The 18,157-nt window shown below is 43.6% G+C and overlaps 1 protein-coding gene across 5 annotated transcripts in view; it reads left to right on the plus strand.

The window, feature by feature from the left end:
* LOC125459246 (N-acetyl-beta-glucosaminyl-glycoprotein 4-beta-N-acetylgalactosaminyltransferase 1-like) overlaps window positions 1-18,157 on the plus strand; it is a 660,984-nt gene that overhangs the window by 163,911 nt on the left and 478,916 nt on the right. Inside the window, exon 1 of one of the 5 annotated variants that reach the window (XM_048545437.2) lies at window positions 15,487-15,599. The exons of the other annotated variants lie outside the window; for them this stretch is intronic. The gene's annotated coding sequence lies outside the window, so the exon portion shown is untranslated. Of the gene's footprint in view, window positions 1-15,486; window positions 15,600-18,157 lie in introns of those variants that run through there. 5 annotated transcript variants of the gene reach the window in all.

Below are 18,157 nucleotides of genomic sequence, written 5' to 3' on the forward strand. Positions count from 1 at the left end.
AACTTGCCAACCAGTGAGCAATTCCTTTTCTCATGCGGGGGAAAAAAATGATGCGGTCATTTAAAATCTTGCATTTGTCCTGTTCGGTGCAAGGTGGAATACTCCAGCAAAAAGTCTTTCTCTTTCTTTTTAGCAGTTTTGAAGTTCTGGGCTACAAACTGGCAGTTCTTTCTGAATTAGTGTCCTGCTGTAGTTTTGAGGTGAAGAGCTACATCAGTGTTTGACAACGCCCTGACTGCCCATTGATGGAATACTGGACCCTCGCTGCCCCCATAAAACATTGAGAACCTTGCTGAGTCAAAACCACTTTGAGCCCTTAGAAACACATTATTCTCCTGTATGACTTGTGAAACCAACTGACGTTGTTTAAAAGCTTTAATTGATTTATTTCCAACCTTAAAGTAAAAAGTGCATTTAAGTTGACAGTTCACAAAAATGTATTTAAGGACATGGAAAATTAATTAACAGAGAACGCCTTCCTGAGTAGAAAACCTTTTGGTGCTGTTTGGTTTAAGTTTTTATGTCCCAACCACAATGATTGAAGATAGTAATTGCTGTAGCCAACGTTGTTTGTCACCCTTTATTAATGACCAGTTGATGCTTTTGGGCTTGTTTAAAAGACTGAGGTAATAAAATGTGAGGCTGGACGAACACAGCAGGCCAAGCAGCATCTCAGGAGCACAAAAGCTGACGTTTCGGGCCTAGACCCTTCATCAGAGAGGGGGATGGGGGGAGGGAACTGGAATAAATAGGGAGAGAGGGGGAGGCGGACCGAAGATGGAGAGTAAAGAAGATAGGTGGAGAGAGTGTAGGTGGGGAGGTAGGGAGGGGATAGGTCAGTCCAGGGAAGACGGACAGGTCAAGGAGGTGGGATGAGGTTAGTAGGTAGCGGGGGGTGCGGCTTGGGGTGGGAGGAAGGGATGGGTGAGAGGAAGAACCGGTTAGGGAGGCAGAGACAGGTTGGACTGGTTTTGGGATGCAATGGGTGGGGGGGGAAGAGCTGGGCTGGTTGTGTGGTGCAGTGGGGGGAGGGGACGAACTGGGCTGGTTGAGGGATGCAGTCGGGGAAGGGGAGATTTTGAAGCTGGTGAAGTCCACATTGATACCATATGGCTGCAGGGTTCCCAGGCGGAATATGAGTTGCTGTTCCTGCAACCTTCGGGTGGCATCATTGTGGCAGTGCAGGAGGCCCATGATGGACATGTCATCAAGAGAATGGGAGGGGGAGTGGAAATGGTTTGCGACTGGGAGGTGCAGTTGTTTTTTGCGAACTGAGCGGAGGTGTTCTGCAAAGCGGTCCCCAAGCCTCCGCTTGGTTTCCCCAATGTAGAGGAAGCCGCACCGGGTACAGTGGATGCAGTATACCACATTGGCAGATGTGCAGGTGAACCTCTGCTTGATGTGGAATGTCATCTTGGGGCCTGGGATGGGGGTGAGGGAGGAGGTGTGGGGACAAGTGTAGCATTTCCTGCGGTTGCAGGGGAAGGTGCCGGGTGTGGTGGGGTTGGAGGGCAGTATGGAGCGAACAAGGGAGTCACGGAGAGAGTGGTCTCTCCGGAAAGCAGACAGGGGAGGGGATGGAAAAATGTCTTGGGTGGTGGGGTCGGATTGTAAATGGCGGAAGTGTCGGAGGATAATGCGTTGTATCCGGAGGTTGGTAGGGTGGTGTGTGAGAACGAGGGGGATCCTCTTGGGGCGGTTGTGGCGGGGGCGGGGTGTGAGGGATGTGTCGCGGGAAATGCGGGAAATCCCGCGACACATCCCTCACACCCCGCCCCCGCCACAACCGCCCCAAGAGGATCCCCCTCGTTCTCACACACCACCCTACCAACCTCCGGATACAACGCATTATCCTCCGACACTTCCGCCATTTACAATCCGACCCCACCACCCAAGACATTTTTCCATCCCCTCCCCTGTCTGCTTTCCGGAGAGACCACTCTCTCCGTGACTCCCTTGTTCGCTCCACACTGCCCTCCAACCCCACCACACCCGGCACCTTCCCCTGCAACCGCAGGAAATGCTACACTTGTCCCCACACCTCCTCCCTCACCCCCATCCCAGGCCCCAAGATGACATTCCACATCAAGCAGAGGTTCACCTGCACATCTGCCAATGTGGTATACTGCATCCACTGTACCTGGTGCGGCTTCCTCTACATTGGGGAAACCAAGCGGAGGCTTGGGGACCGCTTTGCAGAACACCTCCGCTCAGTTCGCAAAAAACAACTGCACCTCCCAGTCGCAAACCATTTCCACTCCCCCTCCCATTCTCTTGATGACATGTCCATCATGGGCCTCCTGCACTGCCACAATGATGCCACCCGAAGGTTGCAGGAACAGCAACTCATATTCCGCCTGGGAACCCTGCAGCCATATGGTATCAATGTGGACTTCACCAGCTTCAAAATCTCCCCTTCCCCGACTGCATCCCTCAACCAGCCCAGTTCGTCCCCTCCCCCCACTGCACCACACAACCAGCCCAGCTCTTCCCCCCCACCCATTGCATCCCAAAACCAGTCCAACCTGTCTCTGCCTCCCTAACCGGTTCTTCCTCTCACCCATCCCTTCCTCCCACCCCAAGCCGCACCCCCCGCTACCTACTAACCTCATCCCACCTCCTTGACCTGTCCGTCTTCCCTGGACTGACCTATCCCCTCCCTACCTCCCCACCTACACTCTCTCCACCTATCTTCTTTACTCTCCATCTTTGGTCCGCCTCCCCCTCTCTCCCTATTTATTCCAGTTCCCTCCCCCCAACCCCTCTCTGATGAAGGGTCTAGGCCCGAAACGTCAGCTTTTGTGCTCCTGAGATGCTGCTTGGCCTGCTGTGTTCGTCCAGCCTCACATTTTATTACCTTGGAATCTCCAGCATCTGCAGTTCCCATCATCTTTAAAAGACTGAGCCTGGTGTGTGGGTTGATTTGTCTCACAGTGGAGTAATTTCTAATGTGATCAACATGGAGCCCATCAGAAAATGCAAAACATCAAAGTTGGCCATGCTGAAAAATCAGTAAAAATAAATTTTAAAAAAAAACACAAGACTTACTGAAATTCAGAGTCAACTGAGCAGAACAGGATATTTTTCTATTGAGCTCTCAAGCCTACAACATGACCAGTACTGTGGCTTAATTGAAAGTGGCTGCAAGATAGCAAGTAACTTTGTCCAGTCTCCCTAGTGGTGGTGTTGAGTTTTAAGTGTCACCTTGCAATGAATGTTGAATAATGCCTTTGGGACAGTAGGCGAATAAGGTGATCTTGTCTATCAATTTCGGGAAATAGTTGGCCTGACATGTACCTCCTTTTGTTCAAAATTAACATACTCTCACTCTCTCTCTCTCTCTCTCTCTCACTCTCTCACACACTCTCACTCTCACTCTCACTCCCCCCTCCCCCCACCCCCCATGCAATCTCCCATGTAGGTGTATATTTTCAATGATTGATAAGAGGCCATTTATGATTCTGCATTAACTAATATTTGAATTGCTTTCTGAAAATGCCCACTGATAGAACATGTCGTAATTAATAGGTGGTGACCAATTCTTTTCACAGCCATCACCTGTCCCTCTCCCTGTCACAACACAACTCCAACTCTGCATCAGCCAGCACTGATACTTTGACTACCATCCCTTTGCATACTCTAAATAACAATGGAAATTCATTCCTCAAGGAGGGTCTTCATATTAGCTGACATCACCACCAAGCTGCATAATGCCATGGTTGCTCTCCAATCATTTTACACTCTCTTTCTCCAGATTACTTTGACTTTCATGTTCAGTCACTCTCTGTAGACAGGGTTTCAGTTTTATATACTTGTGAAACTTTGTTCATACTGTGGGATCTAAGTATGTTTTTGTTAGTGTATAGGAAATTGAATAGCAAACCCTGTTTTATATAATTGTTATATAAATACATCAGCGAGTATTTTTAATCAGTCTTATTAGGCAGATAAAGCAATAAGAATCACAATACAGTACAATATCATTGTTTAATGGATACCAATAAAAAGAATCTTCTCTCATATAATCTTGTCTGACTTTGGGAGTTAACTGGCCTTCTGTATGTCTGCCTGCGAGGGTTTTGTTTGCTGCAGTACATGGTATCTGCAACATACACTATAAAACACACTATCAGATATATTACAGAACTTCCCAAACACACAGTTTTATAACATTTTGGTTAGGCTACACTTAGACTAGTGCATTCAATTCTGGTCACCATATTACAGGAAGGAAGTGGAATCTTTGGAGAAGGTACAGAAGAGGTTTGCCAGGATGCTATAATAACAAGGTGTAGAGCTGGACGAACACAGCAGACCAGGTAGCATCAGAGGAGCAGGAAAGCTGATGCTTTGGGTCTGGACCCTTCTTCAGAAGTGGGTCCTCTGCTGCCTGGCCTGCTGTGTACATCCAGCTCTACACCTTGTTATCTCGCACTCCGACATGGGTAGTTCCTACTATCTCAGCAGAATGTGGCCTGGTTTAGAGGCTGTGAGATATAAGGAGAGGCTAGACAAATGAGGATTGTTTTCTCTGGAGCAGTGGAGGCTGAGGGGAGATTTGATAGAGGTCTATAAAACTCAGATACATAGATAGGATTAACAGTCAATGTTTTTCTCAGTTGAAATGCCTAATACCGGGGGCATGCATTTAAGGTGAAATGGGGAAAGTTTAAAGGAGATGAGGAGCAATTTTTTTTTTAAGGTGCCTGGAATGTGCTGGCAGGGGTAATGATGTAGGCAGATATGATAGGGACATTCAAGGGACTTGTACACGAATAAGCACACGAATATACAAGAAATGGAGGAGTACGGACCAAGGGCAGCCAGGAGGGATTAGTTTAATTTAGTGTCCTGTTCGACATAACATCGTGGGCATGTAGCACCATTTGATTAGAAGAACATAAGGCCATTTCGCCATCTGGATCTAATTGACCTTAATAATGGTCTGATTATGGCCTCAGTTTCACTTTTCCATCTACTATCCATAATCTTTAACCTTTCTACGTTGGTTTTTTTTGGGTCTAACTCGGTATGAATTTGTCCAATGACCATCACTACTCTCTGTGGAGATGAGTTCCAAAAGGGAACAATCCCTCAGAGGGCATTCCTCTTCATCTCCATCTCGAATGGGAGATGCTTATATTTTTGAAACTCTACTCCCTAGTTTTAGGTTGCTCCTTGAAAGGAAATATTTTCTCAGCTTCCATTCTCTCAAATCCCATCAGCATTTTTAATGTTTCCGTAAAGCCATCTCTCCTTTGACACCACCCCCGTACCACATCACCAACTCCCCCCCCCCCCCCACCCTCTCCCCAGGCATGTACTCTGTGCTATAGAATCATTTCTTGGATGAGACATTCTTCATCCCTGGAATCAATCTGATGAACTTCTCTGAATGAGCTCCAGTACAATTCCATATCCCTCCTTAAATAAGGAAACAGAACTGTGGGCATTAATACAGACATAGTCTCACTAATTTTTCATTTAGTATAGCAATACTTCCCTATTTTTAAACCTTCCTTTCCCTTGCATAAAGGCCAACATTCTATGTTCCTTTCCTAATCACTTACTGATAAATGTTTATGCTATATGTGTGAGAGACCATTCTACAGTCTGTCATTTTTAAATAATGTTCTGCTTTACTTCATATTTTTTCAAATTACACTCCAGATTTCTGTCCATTTTGTCACTTAACACTGTGTATCTACCTTTTCAGACTTGGTGTCCTCCTCAAAATGTGCTTTGCTATCTGACTTTGCCATCATCGTCTGGCTGCGTACATTCTGTCACTTCTTCCAAATCGTTGTATATTGTTGAGTCTCCAGCATTGTTCCCTCTGGTACCCTATTATAGTTTGGCAACCTGAAAATAACCCATTTTTCTGGCTGTCTGCTTCCTGCTCATTAACAAACATGTCCATGCTACTATATCACTCTCAAAACAAAGAGCTCTTATCTGGTATCATTACTTTTATACACCATGTATTGAATCTGTCTTTTGGAAATCCAAATACACTACATCTACTGATTCTTCCTTATCCATTCTGCTTGTTGCATCCTTAACAAATCTGTTCAAAACATGGTAAATGTAGTTTTCCTCTGACTATTATGATTTTCTAAATAACAAGCTGCTGCTAACTCCATAATTGATTCCAGCACTTTCCCATTGACAGATGTTACAATAACTGACCTAAAGTTTTCTATTTTCAGCCTCCTCCATTTCTTGAGGAAAAACCACCTCAACAACATCATGGGATTCCCTAATTAATGGTAAACCATCATCCCACTGCCAAAAAAACTCATGCAGTGTGCCTTAATGATTACCACCTTTTGGCTCTGACCTCCATGAACATGAAATGTGTTGAGAGGTCCGTCATGGCTCACATCAACTCTAGCCTCACAACCTGCCCTGATCCCTTGCAATCCACCTCCCATTGCACTATGTCCACTGCAGATGATGTTTCCCTGGCCCTGTACTCATCCCTGGAACATCCGGATAACAAGGATGCCTATATCAGTCTCCTATGTATTGACTCCAGCTCCACGTTCAACACCATAATTCCAACCATTCTAATCTCCAAACCCAGGGACCTAGGTCTCTGCTCTGCCTTCTGCAACTGGATCCTCAATTTGCCTACCCACAGACCACAATCAGTGAGAATAATCCTCAACACCAGCGCTCCATAAGCCTGTATGCTCGGTCCTTTTGTAAACCGCCTACGCACTTAGGGCGAAAGTTGGCCACACGTTCCTAACTCCATCTACAAATTCAATGACGACACCACCGTTGTAGACCCAACTCTCAAATAATGACGAGACAGAAATACAGGAAAGAGAGTGTCCTTGATGGCATGGTGTAAAGATAACAGTCTCTCCCTCGACCTCAGCAAGGGGAAAGAGCTGGCCATTGATTCAGGAAGTGGAGTGGAAGGCACGCTGTTGAGAAGGGGACATCAAATCTCTGATGATTAAAATCAAAACACAAGCCCCCAGTCTGTTATGGTGGGAGTAGAAGTCCCCTCTTATTAATTCAACCTGAAATGCACAGAGAAGCTCACATCCCCTCACCTCGTCTCCTTAAACTGTTACAGAGAAAGGGAGGTAAAATGAAGGAAAATTTCTGATAGTCCATTCATAAGTTACAAGCATCAATTTATTTATTTAACCTTTAACGTGAAGACATTAACAGAACTACTAACAAACTGAACAATTCCCCAACCCACCCCACCCCAACTCCTAACTATTCCCTGACTGAACAGAATTCTACTGGAATGCTGTTCAAATAAATAAGTCCCACTTGTATAAACATTTATAAGACAACAATATATTAAAACTATAATCTCTCCAAGTTCGGTCAGCCTGTCTCTTCTGGAATGCTGTGCCTTGTCCCGCCATTTTTCTGTGGATCTCAAGTCATAAACGTCATTCTCCAGCTGATCTTGCTGTCCTGGGTGTTTTCTCTCTAATTTCCTCTGAGAGGACTCTGAGCTTAAAAAGATGTCATGGTTACCTTTTTGGTGCTTCTTTTAAAAAAAAACAGAGCTTAATGCTTTTATTTGAGAGAACCAAATTTATTTCTCGAATTACAGATTTCTTAAGCTGCAGGCTCTCTCCGATTTTCCAAATGCCTTCAACTTTATACCCTGGATGACCTATTAACTTATTAACTTATTGGCTCAAGGTTGTCAATGCCTTACATTTGATTTCTGTTGAGGTTGTCAATGCCTTACATTTGATTTTTAGTTGATAAGTTTTTTTTAATATCTCTGGCTTTGATTTACCTTGGCTAAATTTGAAAAGATTTGTTGTCTTAGTAAAAATGCTGCTTGGCTGTTCGATACAAAATGATTCAATCAGGGTGGTTTCGGTGCCCCCGCACTTTAAGCTGCTGTTCCGACATTCATTTTAACTCTCAAACACCGAAGAAACACCATCTTTTAAAGGGATGTCGCAAAACAGTCCCCCCTCGTTTCACAATTTTACATACACCAACTTCACAACAATACCCTTGTCTACATCAATGGTGCTGAGGTGGGGGTGGTCCAGAGTGTTAGGTTCCTAGGAGCGCTGAACAACGCTGTGTCCTGGTGCACCCATGTTGAAGCTATGGTCAAGGAAGTCTCTACATCCTCAGGAGGCTAAGGAAATTCAACATGTCCATTCAAAAACTCTTACAAATTGCACGGTAGAAAACATCCTATCCAGATCCATCATGACTTGGTATGGAAACTGCTCTGCCCAGGACTGTAAGAAACTGCAGGGATTTGTGAACTTGGCCCCGTCCATCATGCAAGCCAACCTTCCATCCACTGACTCAAACTATACTTCCTGCTGCCTTGAGAAGGCAGTCAACATCATCAAAGACCCCGTTCTACCCTGGTTATGATCTCTTCCACCCTCTCCAGTCAGGCAGAAGTAAACTCCACGTACCAACAGTTTCAAGAACAGCTTCTTCCCTGTTGATATTCGACTTCTGAATGGACCCCTCAAGTTTTAAATTCTTGCTGTTTGTGCACCTTCTCTGCAGCCATAACATTGTATTCCTTGCTTTGTCCTATTACTCCAATGTACTTTGCGTGGCAAGATCTGCCTGCACTGTACACAAACCAAAACCTTTTGCTGTAGCTAGGAACATGTGACAATAACAAAACCAATGAAATGTGCAATGACATTCACCATTAGGCCAATAGTGGTCCACCATCCATCTTCTCAAAGGCAATGAGGAATTGGAAGTGAATGATACCATTTACCAGCGGTATCAATGTACCGAGAACGATTTTTGACTATCGTCTGATGACTGAACTTAATTAACAGACAAGCCACTTGATGTACCTGTTCACCAGTTGCTTGGGTTTTTATTTAAATATGACTAACAGTCCAATTCAAAATAATTGGCAGGCATGAGTGTAACAGAACTTTTTAAAGGGTCTCTTATGTATCAAACCCATTTTCTCCTCCCAAGGCTGCAGTTCAAACTCTCAACCTGACTAACCTCACAGCAGAGGCATCATCGTTATTCGGTCCAGAGGTCTAAACCATGGATGTTTTGCTTTAGCCAGCCACTAATTGGCTGCCAGTTTCTCTCCCGAGGTCCTTGATACTGTCGCTGTCCAGTTTTATACTGAAGTGGCACTTGATCAGTAAGCCTTTGTCTGTCTTAACGATGTGGCACCTCCACCAGCAATCCAGGTAGGGTGAGATCCACCCCCCCCACCCCATCACCTCCAGGTCATCCTTTTGCAGAGTTACAGATTTCCCAGTCATCTGTCTCCACCTATGACAACGCTCGCCACTCAGCCCTGTCTGCTTTTATTCCTACTTTCCCTTGTCCTTCAGATTTCCTCTAGATATTGGTAACTGAAGGCGGCTCTACCAATTTGAGATACCCAACTGTTCTTTGGTGATGTGAGGTATGCTACAAAATACTGCAAAAATAGTCATCTCAAGCTTACTCAACAATGCTTCCCTTTGCAAGTGACCTAGTTTCATGGAACTATGAGGATCACGCCAAAATAGGTGATAGGCCTGCTCCCTACCAACCTTCAACTGGTGATCAAACAACTCACCAGCTAGCAATCTAATGTTCTGAGGTAAACTTTCTCATACCCCTTTCGCATCCAAGCACAATCATCAAATCTTGACCCTGTTTAGTTTATCTAAATTTTTAAAAAAATGAAATATCAGTTGTTTACTGACAATTTTTAAGATCAGTGTTGAACTGCAATTAGTTTGGACCAGACTTGATTGTTAGCTCCAACATACGTATGCAGAGTAGAATCAACTCCTCTCACGGCCACTGAAACAGAAGCAGTGCACCCGATATGTGATGTGTTTGTCAGTGAAACAAAGCTGCTGATCCCATTATGCTTTGTAATACTACATTGCTGATTGGTAAAACAATAGCTGCAAGGAAGTAGCTTATGTGACCAGCCTGGACAAGCTGAATGGTGTGACAATGCAATGGCTTTAAGTGGTGTACTTTATCCCTTTACTTTTGGAAGAGGTTTTTTAAGGCAGAGCTGCTGGAGTAAATAGCTTGTGAGGCCTTGTTTTTTTGTTTTGAAAGAAAGTTTGAGCAATAGAAGCAACCTGAATGGGTGTGGTCAAACTCCAGAGCGCACAGATTTTCCATTTCAGTAGCAGTTTCTGCTAAAATCTTGACTATGTAGAAGCTGTCATTTTCTCTCTCAGTTGCAGCTGATGGGTTCAGCTTCAGCGACTAATGGGTTTGACCACTGACACAAATTGTAATTGTAACGTCTAACCAAGTCTGATTTATCTTTCACTTATTTAAGACAATTGCTTTCCTTTAATGGAAAGAGGCTTATCTATTTTACTGAATCATAAACTCTGCTGTTATGCACCAGACCAACTGTTTCAAAATATGTTGTTCATCCAGATGCTAACCTTTTTGAATTCTAAAGATAAGTGTAAGGTGTTGCATTCCAAATGCAACTTGACTGCTATATCAGATTTGAAGCAAAACACACTTTTTATTCATACACTTGAGATAAAATACAAGAAAAGAAAAAATAAAGAAAAGAATGGACTTACCTGTAACTTTATGAAAATGCTTAACCAAATAATAGATACAGTAACTAGTAGTGTAGCTACAATATATTAGCTGTCCATATACATCTGCTTGACAAAGGCAAATTCGGAAAAACAGATTGTCTCTCGTGCAACTTCAGCAGGAAGAGAACCCTCTGCTTTTAGCTGTAACAAAGAGAGATAAAAACACTTCTGTGTCTTCAAAATCCCAGCTACAACTGAAATGAAAATTCCTGGTTCTGTGGAGTTTGACCACACCCATTCAGGCTGCTGCTTTTGTTTGAACTTTCTCTTTAAAAAAATGCTTGGCCTCACAAACGGTTTACTCAAGCAGCTCTGCCTTAAAAACTCTCTTTTAAAGAAAAAAGGACAAAATACACTTCTTAAAGTCACACCATTCAGCTTGTCCAGGCTGCTCATATAAGCTATTTCCTTGGAGCTTTTATTTTCCCAATCAACTGTCTAAAATTACAAAGCATAATGTGATCAACAGCTTTGTTTCACTGACAAATACATCACATATTGGGTGAACTGCAAATGTTTATTGATTGTGAGAGGAGTTGATTTCTACTGTGCAAACTTGTGTTGGAGCTAGCAATGAACTCTGGTCCAAACTAATTTCAGTTCAACACTGATCTTGAAAAATGTCAATGATAAATGACTGTTATTTCATTTCTTTTAATTTAGGTAAATCATTTCATGCAAACATGCAGTTCAACTGGGGCTTCCAAATTATTCCATTGCCTCATTCTTTCCAATCTCTGTAACCACCATCATCTCCATAAGCCTTTTGAGATCTGTGCTTCTCCAACTCTGCAACCTCAGTTGGGAGGTGATGGCCTAGTCATATTATCAGTGGACGGGTACTCAAGAGACCCAAATAATGTTCTGGGGTCCCAGCTTTGAATCCCACCATTGCAGATGGTGGCATTTGAATTCGATAAATATCTAGAATTAAAAATCTAATGATAACTGTGAATCCATTGTCCATTGTCAGGAAAATCCCGTCTGGTTCACTCATGTCCTTTATGGAAGGAAACTGCCATCCTTACCTGGTCTGGCCTACATGTGACTCCAGACCCACAGGAATGTGGTTGACACTTAACTGCCCTGTGACTAACTAGGAAGGGCAATAAATGCTGCCTAGCCAGCAACTCCCTCATCCCATGAATGAATAAAGAAAAAAAATTATCTGCTGCACTGTGCTGTTTGTACCTTGAGCTTCTGGAATTCTCTCTGCCTCTCTATTTTCCTCTCTTGAACTTTGGCTTTTAACTAAGCACTCTGTCTCAGACCCGATATCCCCTTTGTCTGGAAATCAAATGTTGCAGATTGTACTTTTTCCAGCACTTTCGGTAATTACGAATTTTAAATGTGCATTGCGATTTTGTTGTCAACTGGTGGCTAATTTTGAGTATTGGGATTGTAACATCAGTGCTTGCGTTGCCGAATTTCACCATGTCTGTACTTCATAATATAGGCATCAATCTCTAGCTGTTCTGGTTTTGTCTACTCTATACTAATCTGAGATGCAAAACTAACAAGGAATATGTGGCATTCTGAGACATTGAAAAGTTTCTGGTGAGAAAAATGCTGGATTTTCTCATCTTAATTCTTTGAGAACAGGGTAAACTTCCAGAGAAATAGTGCTTTTCATCCATTTGGCCAATTCCTCAGGAACCTTGTCAGATCCCTGCTGAAGGGATTATGGCAAGCATGATATTTCGGGTTGACTTTTATGTGGAACAAATGTGTATTAAAAATGACTTCTGTCAGTTGTATGTCTGCATATGTATGTAAGACTGCCTTTGCATTTGTCTGCATTTAAAATTAAGAGGTTTATAGCTGATGCGCAAGTTTGGCTTTATTTTAATATAATCATGTTAGCCTATTCAACTGTGATCGCTTTCATAACTGAGTTTTTATTTTGTTTCAACCCCCAACTGCCATTGCTTGAATACAATCATTTTCTTTTCTCTATTAAAACACCCTTTATATTGTGACCAAACATGAATTTTTCATAGTGGTATCAATCTCAGACAGTTTAAGTTTTATAGTTCAGAAATTTGAGTTTCTATCGCATTTGACATTTGAAGTCATGGAGTTGTACAGCATGGAAACAGACCCTTCGGTCCAACCTATCCATGCTGACCAGATATCCTTAATTAGTCCCATTTACCAGAATTTGGCCCATATCCCTCTAAACCCTTCCTATTCACATACCCATCCAGATGCCCTCTGAAAGTTGTTCTTGTATCAACCTCCACCACTTCCTTTGGCAGCTCGTTCCATTCACACATTGCGTTTAAAAAGTTGCCCGTTTAGGTCCCTTTTAAATCTATCCCCTCTCACCTTAAATCTATTCCCTCTAGTTTTGAAATCCATTACTCTGGGGAAAAGACCTTCACTCTTCAGCCTATACGTGCCCGTCATGATTTTACAAACCCGTATAACGACACTGCTCATGCTCTGATGCTCCAGGAAAAATAGCCCCAGCCGATTCAGCCTCTCCCTGTAGCTTAAACCCTCCAACACTCTTGTAAGTCTTTTCTGCAGCGTTTTTCAACTTTAACAACATCTTTCCGATAGCAAGCGAGACCAGAATTGGATGCAGCGTTCCAGAACTGACCCAACTGACATTTTTAATGTTCCTTAAATCCCTTCTGCGTCAGAGGACAAAAAAACCTCCAATCTGACCTACTGTATCCATTGCACCTGATGCAGCCACCTCTACATTGGTGAGACCCAAGCACAGACCATTTCATGTGTCATCTGCGCTCTGTACGCGATAAATCAACAACACCTTCCAGTCGCTAACCACTTTAACTCCCCCTCCTGCTCCCTCGGCGACAAGTCCATCCTGGGCCATCTCCAGTGCCACAATGGTGCCACCCACAAAGTGGAGGGGCCACACCTCGCATTCTGCCCTGGGAGCCTACAGCTCAATGGCCTGAACATTGTGTGTTCCTCCAGCTCCACACGTCGTTGACTCTGACTCCAGCATCTGCAGTTCTTGCTATCTCAATTATTTCAAGGCCATCTGAGGTCTTGAATTTTCTATTTTCTTAATCAGGATTTTAGTGTTCCTTCTTAGAAAGTGAGCTTCCTGCAAAATACCGTGAGAAGTTTGATCCCTGTTTCTTTTGTCTGTGACAGTCGATCAGCCCAGTGATATCAGAGAAAAAGTGAGCCATTTAAGATGCAGAAGCTAATTTAGCCCAGCCTATTTCATCCATCCAGAGAGATAATACAGTTCACATGTTGCAGCACAATGAATTGATTCTTAAATGAGCTCAAGGCAATATCTGGAAAACTGTTCCATCTGTTATCACTTTTTCTTTCCCCAAAGAAGCACTTTCATCTACCAGTCTTAAACCTATTAACTTGACCCTGTGCCCCTTTCCACTCTCTAACACTTTGATTGAAAGTTGTTTGAAATTCCCTGAACTGCAATATACCTCAAAGGTCACCTTCCCACGTCTTTTCCTGGTTTCTCCAGTGTGGAAGATGAGCTCTGCTGGCAACTGATCCAGATTCAACACAGTTTTGTTTGACTGGTGTCCACGCCTTGTAGCAGCATTTATTCTACATTTTACAGACTCAGTCAATAACTGCTCTGTCTTGTTAGGCCATTTGAACAATGAGTCTATTAAGATATCCCGGACTAAATATGCACATATTTTTTGTTTTACCATTTTCTGTGTGGCACTTCATACTTGTCTGATGGAGTGTCATCCAGGTTTGTTCTGCCCTTTCACTTTTTTTGAACACCTTCTGTCGTCTGCTTATTATTCCCTTTAGCTACTTGAAATTAAAGTCAGAAATTGCACGTGCATAACATGTTTCATGATTTGAAATCATGCACAGAGTGGACAGGGTGAAGCTGTTTCTGCTTCTAAAGACAAATTTTAAAGTGATGTGCGAGGGTAACATGAATCCTAAAATTTTAGAAGCCCAACAAGCCCACACTGCCCCTCGAAAGAGCATCCCATCCAGAGCCACTCCCCTATCCCTGCATTTCCCCATGTCTGACCCACCTAAGCTAAACATCCCTGGGCACTATGGGCAATTTACAATCAAATGGTTTTACACAAGGAGTTGTTTGGGTGCGGAATGCATTGTTGGAAATGTGAAAGAGGCAGGTTTAAGAAAGACATTCAAGAGTTGGATGGTCCTTTGGATGGTAATCGTGTGTAGGTGTAGAGGCAATAGGATATTGGTGCTATGTAAGTGAGATGCTGCAGGCACATTGAGCAGAGTGGCCTCTGCCTAGACCTGTAATACTTTTGTGGTGCTGTGATCTCACGTAAAGTTTTGAAGCATTGTGATTTAAATTTTGTGCCCATGGTCAACAATGAGAAAAATAACTGGCGACTATGCTTCATTGGGCTTGGTTGAAGGATAAATATTAATCGACACACCAGGACAAGCTGCCGCCTTTTAAGAATTGTGTAACTGTTCCGTTGTACATGGCACCTGCAAATTTCTGCACAAACTTAGTGCTGCAATGACTGACCTTTTCCATTATGCACTCAAAATCTCTGAAGTGGGACTTTTATTCTACGACCACAAGATTCAGGGGGTGAAAATGACACCTGCCTTTCTGTCTTTTTGAATTATTCACACACCAATTTATATTCGAGCCATTCAAACTGCAATCCAGTGGATGGGGAGGGAAGTGCTGGTTGTAAGAAATGATTGCTGTCTGGGGAGTGTTTGCTATGTTGCTCTGCTATTCTGTGCAATCTGAAAGGTCAGCTTTCTGCAAAACCAGTGGGAGGTTCTCCACACTGTTAAGTAAAATGTTTTATGACCTGGTTATTTTTACGAGGAGCCGGCTATTACCGTGCGTTAGTGACTGCTGGCATTAAAAGTGAAGGTTTCATTGGATGTAATGAGCTTACTTCTTTCCCCGACAGTGGTCTGGCCACATTGCATCATCCTCGAATACCTATTTCTGCCAGACCCTCCTCTCTGGAATGAAAGATGCCTGGATTCGGGGAGAAATTAACTTGACCTCAGTTCCCGCTCAAAACAGCTGAGGACAGGGTAGGGAGAGTGGAGCACTGTTTTCGTTCAATGCAACATACCTTTTGTGTTTGTATGTTTGTCATTAAAAGGTGGAAGAAGTGGGGGTGGGGGGAAGGAGACATGACTATATTAATGTCAAAGAATAATGGCTGAACTGCCAAACGCATTTGTACAGAGCTAATTTCCAATTGAGCTCTGTCTTAGTGCAAGAGGAGTAAGTGGCATTTTCAGTTGGAGAATCTCAATTTGCTGGTGGGCAGCGAGCCAGCAGTGCCGCAGTCTGACAATATTAATTAATCACCTGGGAGCTCTGCTTGTCTCGCCCATAGATGATGTATCAAGGTAGATGAATGCTTTCCTTTAAGTAGGTTAAGGATAGAAAGTGCCTGACTGGTGTCGAGCCGGGTGGGGGGGGCGTGTGGACAAAGAAAGAAACTATTGTTTTTCCCTGGAGATGTCACTAGTACTTGCTAATTATTACATGGCAAGGCACGGGCATGGTGTAGTATCATTCAAGTATCTGGCTTCTGCAACGTGTGACAGTGCACCGGCAGAGTTTGTAGGACACCCTTGAGACTGATCTGTGTCACTCCCTGTTATTTTGTGCTGGTAATTTGGTCAGTAGAATGATGCACAACAGTTCAGAGTGTGTTGCTGGGTATTGTTGCTTCTATCGTTCACACCTAAGAAAGCCCGATTTTTTAAAAAAACACAAAAACCGATGGCTTCCGCAATCTGCAGAGTTTTAAAAATTGACACACCTTGCTGATTGGCGGCACGGTGGCTCAGTGGTTAGCACTGCTGCCTCACAGTGCCAGGGACCCAGGTTTGATTCCATTCTCAGGCGACTGTCTGTGTGGAGTTTGCACATTCTCCCCGTGTCTGCGTGGGTTTCCTCCGGGTGCTCCGGCTTCTTCTCACCGTCCAGAGAAGTGCAGGCTAGGTGGATTGGCCATGCTAAATTGCCCACAGCGCTCAGGGATGTGTGGAATAGGTGAGTTACTGATGGGAAGTGCAGGGTTACAGGGCGGGCCAGGCTGGGATGCTCTTCGGAGGTTTGCTGTGGGCCTGATGGGCTGAATGGCCTGCTTTGGGCATTGTAGGGATTCTGTGATATGGGTATCACCTTTTAAAAGGTGGAGGTGAACAAGCTTCTTGAACCCCTGCAGTCCATGTGGTGTAGGAATATTTGGAGTGCAGTTAAGGAGGGAGTTCGAGAATTTTGACCCCATGACATTAAAGGAAGAGAGATAGTAGGAACTGCCAATGCTGGAGAATCTGAGATAACAAGGTGTAGAGCTGGATGAACACAGCAGGCCAAGCAGCATCAAAGGAGCACGAAGGCTGATGTTTCTGGTCTCGACCTTTCTTCAGAGAAATGAATAGTGAAGGAATGTAGTTGGAAATGAGGACTCAGTTGGAATGGGGGGAGTTTACATGTAGTGCTATTGCTTTTGGTATTTTTGCATGCTGTAAATCACAGGTTTGGAAGGAGGTTGCAGAGACAATGGGTAATGGAACCTATACTCCTCTATATATATTTTAAGTGTTTGCTGGAAGAATCTAGTGGCATATGCTGTGAGCTGACCCAGAGTTTCATACAATTTGCAATGTGACACCCCAACAAGAAAGTTGCGTTTGTAACACTGCTTTCACTTTTGTAAAATCTCTGAATAGCTTCTGAGCAAATTAGGCAAAGCTGACACCAAAGCACAGAAGATGAGATTGAGACCGGTGATCACAAAATTGGGAGTAGATTCTTGAAGGAAGTGGTTAGATTTGGGAAGGCAAAAGCGCGACCGGCTTTTGGTAAATAATTTAAAGGCCACTTTGGACAAACAGAGGAAGGCAGTCTATGGTAGGAGAATAAACTCCAGCTAAAATGCACCCTTGGAAGACCTGATCTGTTACATGAAACAAATGCTCAAATCATGTGATGGTCCCAGAAAATCCGGGATGGTTAGTGACTCTCATCAGGGAAGATGTTTGGGAATAGAATTCCAGACTGTAAGTATTTGAAGTCTAAAGATATAGCTGCTGGTGGTGGGGTGAAGAATGTGAGCAATGCGCAAAAGGACAGAGCTGGAGAAGTGAAGAGCTCTTGATGGGTTGCTGGGGCTAGTGGAGACTGCTGAGATAGGTCACTCCTTGAGTGATTTGAACATAAGAATGGGAATTTTAAAACCAAATCATTTGTTGGACCTGGAGCCGATATAGAATAGTGATCCAAGGGATGATGTTAATGAATGGATTTAGTGTGAGTTAGAAACACAATTGAAGCAGGACTAAGTCATTTGGCCCTTTTTTTAAAAATCCTGCTTGATCATTGCATGTGGTCATGGCTGATCATCCAACTTCATAGCTTGTTCCCCCCCCCCCCACCACATCCTTTTGTTGCCTTTAGCCCCAAGTGCTATATCCAAATCCTACTCAAAATCATACAATGTTGTGACCACTGCAGTAATGAATTCCACAGGTTCACTAACTTGACAGAGGAAATTTCTCCTCGTCCGAGTCTTAAATGCTTTACCACAAATCTTTAGACTGTGATTCCAGGTTCTGGACTTCCCCCAGCA

Source organism: Stegostoma tigrinum, chromosome 17 (assembly GCF_030684315.1).
Source record: "Stegostoma tigrinum isolate sSteTig4 chromosome 17, sSteTig4.hap1, whole genome shotgun sequence".
In the NCBI taxonomy this organism is placed as follows: Eukaryota; Metazoa; Chordata; class Chondrichthyes; order Orectolobiformes; family Stegostomatidae; genus Stegostoma; species Stegostoma tigrinum.